We start from the raw sequence: 6000 nt of genomic DNA on the forward strand, positions 1-6000 counted from the left end.
TTAAGCAGCTGCGCGCGCTCCCGCAGACGGCAATCAGTTTCTGGCAGACAATCACTTTTTGGCACAACACCGGCAAGAGAATATGTTCATATCACTCTTTATAGCCTATTAGTTTTATTTTCGATGCACTCTGAGGTCATAGCAAATTAGAAAAAAACATCCTACTGAGTGATTTTGCAGAACTACCTTCTATTTATAGACTTGCTAATTATTTGGCATTATTGCAGCAAACCAGCCTGGATGACATCGTGACTGGGTTCCAGTGCTACACAAGGGACCTGCTTCAAACATACCACCATGCCAATCAGATTACTTCTTCCATGTCCTCACATGAAGAGGTGACCCTCCTGGATAAGATGGTGAAGGTTTGCTGCGTTTTGGTGAACAGTGTGATAATAAAACCAGGGAAAAATGAAACCCGCTCCTGTCAAATATTCTTAAGTCTTGTGCTGTATAAATAGCGGTAATTTTTCAAAAGATAAATTGAAGTAATTGATAGTAAATAAAGTAACGTTAGTAGTGGGTGATATCGTGTAAATGCTGTCGTGATTTTGTGTAAACATTTTGTCCTTTATAAACTATAAATGACATGGATTCTACATGTAACTGATGTGATGTTCTATAAGGTGGTTTTAATAAAAAAAAGAGCAAAAATTAGTTTGTTTCTTTATTCAACTTTTGAACAGTGGTACTCAGTCAGTACATATTCAGTAAATGCAAATTATTTACATGGCAGTGCACTTCAGGCATAAATCTAGATCCCTATATAAAACATTATGGGTCATTCCCACAACCCACAGCTTTACTGTGCTCCAGCAAAGATTCCAATAGCAGTGACAACTCCTCCACATTAGCAGGTGGGATTTTTTGTTTTTGGGGACGGCTCCATTTACCTTTCAATACGGATGGTCTGTTTATGTTTTCATCCAGAGCCGTTTTTGGGCAGCTGAAGAGGAGAAGTCTATCTTATGGCCAACCTCTGGCTGTATCTTGGTCATATTACCCAGAAAAACCCAGTATGCAGGTTCATCTGTAACAGTCCTTGTGCCACAGATCTGCACTGTTGCTTCTACATTAAACAGAAGAGCAGTGACATGGATGCAGGTCTCCACGACTCCGGCCATACAGGTGCAGTGGGCGGCTTCAACATTCCCCTGTGATGCTCACAGGGAATGTTGTGAGCCAGCAATGAACCCAATGCTGGTTCATTCAGTCTTTGAGAGTGCAGTACCTGAAACATACAAAGTTAATTTAAAGACAAGGACTCTACTGAGCCAAGGCCGACATAAATGTGTTTTATCTACTTTCAAATCCATTTTATCATAAATGTAACAAAGTATTTAGAAAGTTAGCACATACATGTAATTTTTCATTTTTTTATCAAATCAAATCAAATCAAAATTTATTTATATAGCACATATTAAAACAACAGTGTTGACCATAGTGCTTCACAGTCAATAAAAACATGAGACAGTTAAAACAAACAATAAAAGAGGACAACAAACAATAGGTAACAACGCAACAAGCTAAAACAGCCAACTAGACAGAATCAAAAGCCAAAGTAAAAAAATACGTTTTAAGACGTAATTTAAAAGACTGGATAGACTCGGCAGTGCGAATATGAACGGGGAGGTTATTCCAGAGTCTGGGTGCCACGGATGCAAAGGCCCGGTCGTTTATGTATCCATCTATAGAACGCTGCATGTTATATTCCAAATCTGCCTGTTCTCTTTCAGAAACCTGCCTTCAGAAAATGAACCTAAAGTATGTAATGCAAGGATGTCATCACTTTCAAGATGGAGAAAGCATAAAGTTTGACTTTAGGTGACAATTATGGACACGTAATATGATAAGGAGATTCTGCAGGTCATTAATCAATGTATTATAGTAAAAAATTTATTTTTTGTGACACAGGACACAAACATGGAAGCAAGATATATAATTAGGATTATTTATAATAAATATGAATAAATAATTGCAATTTCTTTAACCATTGAGAATAACTAAATCCTTCAGGACAATGTCACATCAGTGCACTGAACTCACTATGGCTACGTTCACACTGGAGGTCTTAATGCTCAATTCCGATTTTTTTTAAAAATTTAAATCTGATTTTGTGTCTGCTTGTTCACACTACAAATAAAATGTGACAGCAAATACGGTCCTTTGTGAACCCTCAAAGTGGCCCGCATGCGCAAAAGAAGACGTCACACACAACGCGCTCTGTTTAGACCCAGACCAAACAGTATTGTTTGACTGATGGCCCTTAATATAAAGACTTGTTTCAGACTTTACGTTGTCCAATTTTGCTTTAAGTTATTTTGTTATTTATATATGGCCTAATAATTATCCTTATTGTTGTTTTAGAGAGGAGCGGTGCTTCAAAGGATAGTTGCAGATTTCTGTCAGAATCTGCAGATTATACAGTATAAATAAAATGTTCACGTTGTCTTCCCAACAGTTTCACTAACATCTGCACGGGATGCACACGAAGCGCTCATGTGTTCTCAATGTCTTCTCCAGCGCTGATAATTGGCATATGTTTTGTGTCAGTGAAATAAAAGACGGATTTAATGCGACACGACCATTCAAACAGCAGTTGCTTTCTAAAACATCAGATATGTATCGGATTAAGTACCACATACGAAAGTGACCCAGATCGGATTTGAAAATATCGGATTTGTGCTGTTTTTACACCGTCATACCATGATTGGATATGGGTCGCATACGGTCAAAAAAGTCGAATTTGATGCGCTTTCGCGTGCAGTGTGAACGTAGCCAGAGCCTCCACATGTTCTCACTCTAATTTGCACTTTGAGTGATGGGCTATTGGTAGCAATGGTTTTGAAGGGACTGCCAGAATCGTTCAAACCGTTTGCGATCCATGTCACACAAAGTGAAGTTGAAGTGACTTTTGCTGAATTTAAAACTAAACTGCGAAGCTTTGAAGACACAGAGAAAATGCGCGCTGCAGCGTCAGATGACAACATCATGAAAGCACGTGTACGACCGAGCGACAATCCCACGTTTGAAAAATTGAATGACCGTGGGGCCGGCAACGCAGACATAGTGTGTTTCAGATGCGGATTAAAGGGACACAAAGCCAGGACGTGTCAGCGCAAGCAGTGGTGTAGCGAGTGTAAAAGCACCACAAAGCACCACCCACTCAACATGCAGACGGAAACGGCGGCAAGACAATGCACGGAAAGTTTCCGAGGAGTCGGGTAGCAAAGACTACGCATTCCGGGTAAGCAGCGAGGATGCAGCGTTCCAGTCAGAGCATGGCATCAACAAAAAGGGTCTGATGGTGGACACAGGGGCAACTTCGCATATTGTTACAGATGTAACAAAGTTCAGGACATTCAACGACAGTTTCCAGCCCAAGTCACACTACGTAGAGTTGGCTGACGACACTAAGTGCACTGGAGTTGCAGAGCAAAGAGGGGAGGCAGAGTTTTGCTTGATGGACAGCAGGGGGCAGTGCCACAAAACAACCTTGAAACAGGCACTGTACATCCCATCGTATCCACAAGACATCTTCTCTGTGAAAGCAGCTACCTCAAATGGAGCAACTATGATCTTCAAGCAAGGAAAAGACACCCTGCAACACAAAGACGGTACAAGTTTCCCAATACATGAGTACAACAGACTGTACTACCTACAAACAGTAAACACTGAAGGTAAAGACCAGTGTAAGGGTTGCTATGACATGCAAACATGGCATGAAATTCTTGGTCACTGTAATTATGATGACATTCAGAGATTACAGGGTGTTGTTGATGGTATGGCAATCAAAGGAAAAACAGATAAATCTGTCTTGCATTGTGAAGTGTGCACACAGGGAAAGTTTGTTCAAACTAGAAACAGGGACCCTGATGCACGAGCCAAAACCGCCTTACAGCTGGTACACACAGATCTAGCTGGTCCAGTAGACCCAGAGTCCAGAGATGGATATAGATTTGCACTATCATTCACTGATGACTATTCCAGTGCAGTGTTTGTGTATTTTCTGAAAAATAAGAGTGACACAGCAAAAGCAACACAGAAGTTTTTGGCTGATACAGCCCCGTATGGGCAAGTTAAATGTATCAGGTCTGACAATGGAACAGAGTTTATGGGAAATGAGTATCAGGCACTCCTTAGCAAAAATGGAATCAGGCATGAGACCTCAGGACCATACTCACCACACCAAAATGGTACTGCAGAACGCAATTGGCGCACTCTTTTTGATATGGCCAGGTGTATGTTAATAGAGAAACAGTTACCTAAAGAGTTGTGGACTTACGCAGTGCAAACAGCAGCTGTAGTGAGGAATAGATGTTTTAACAGACGCACAGAACAGACACCATATTTAATGCTGACAGGAAGAAGGCCAAACCTTTCCAGGATGCAGACATTTGGGTCAGTGTGTTATGCCTACAGGCAGAACAAGAGAAAACTAGACTCAAGGTGTGAGAAAGGAATTTTTGTTGGATATGACAAGAACAGTCCAGCTTATATGGTCTACTACCCAGACAGTGGGAAAGTACAGAAGCATAGACTGGTGAAGTTTGAGACTAAAACAAGAGTAGAGAGACAAACACAGACTGACAAGGTGCCAGATGATGAGGGTGACTTTGAGACACCAAACAGGTTCACCAAGACCAGAGAACAGACTGATGTGAGTACAGAACACACAGATACTCAGGAACAGATCCCAGTAAGCATGTCTGAGATGAGCAGCCAGTCACAGGAGAATGAACTCGACTGCGAGGCTGCAAGGTATCCTTCCAGAGTGAGAAAGAGGCCCGGGTATTTAAGTGAATATGTTACTGATAAGGAGGATTGTGATCAAGTACTTACAAACATGGATTATTGTTACAGAGCAATGTGTAACATTCCCCAAACATTCAAGGAAGCAATAACTTCATCTAACTCAGAGAAATGGGTCAGTGCAATGGATGAAGAGATGCAATCACTAAGAGAAAATGACACATTTACCTTAACCACTGTGCCTGAGGGTAAGAAGATAGTGGGGGGTAGATGGGTGTACGCAGTCAAAAACAATGTTGATGGATCTGAGAGGTACAAGGCACGTTATGTTGCTAAAGGATATAGTCAGAGGATAGGTGTGGATTATGAAGAAACATTTTCCCCTACTGCTAACCTGACTAGTATCAGAGTGTTGATGCAAAAGGCAGCACAAGAAAACATGCTTTTACATCAGATGGATGTTAAAGCTGCCTATCTTCACGCACCAATAGATTGTGAGGTATTCATGGAACAACCTGAGGGTTATGAGGTAAAATCCGACACAAATGAAAAACTGGTGTGCAAGTTGAAAAAGTCGCTATATGGGCTAAAACAATCAGGCCGGAATTGGAACAAGTTGTTGCATGAATATCTGAGTGAGAACAACTTCGTGCAAAACCCCGCTGACCATTGTGTTTACACAAAAATGACAGAAAATAAGAAGGTGATTCTGATTGTATGGGTAGATGACCTGATCATTGCTGCTAGTGATGAAAGTGAACTAACTGTTGTGTAGAAAATGCTTGCAGCAAAATTCAAAATGAAGGATTTGGGTAAACTGAGACATTTCATTGGTATAGATTTTGACCAGAGTGATAACTGTGTAAAAATATCACAAAAACAATATGTGGAAAAAATACTTGAAAGATTCAACATGCAGGATTGTAAAGAAAGACAGACACCTTGTGAGCAAAAACTGAACTATGCTGATGATGCAGAAAGGATGAGTGATGTCAAAAGGTACAGAGAGGCAGTTGGTAGTCTGATCTATTTGGCTACATGCACAAGACCAGACTTGAGTTTTATAGTCAGTAAACTTTCACAGTACTTTACTGAGCCAACTGAAGACCAATGGACTACAGTAAAACATGTACTGAGGTATCTGAAAGGGACAACCGAGAAAGAACTGTGTTACAGGAAATGTGACAACAAAGAACTGAGGTTGTGGGCATACAGCGATGCTGATTGGGTAGCTGATGTAACAGACAG

This window comes from Aulonocara sp. 'chitande type north' Nkhata Bay, linkage group LG10, assembly GCF_057382095.1.
Source record: "Aulonocara sp. 'chitande type north' Nkhata Bay isolate Kocher_YH1m ecotype deep benthic linkage group LG10, A_spYH_male_GT1.1, whole genome shotgun sequence".
In the NCBI taxonomy this organism is placed as follows: domain Eukaryota; kingdom Metazoa; phylum Chordata; class Actinopteri; order Cichliformes; family Cichlidae; genus Aulonocara; species Aulonocara sp. 'chitande type north' Nkhata Bay.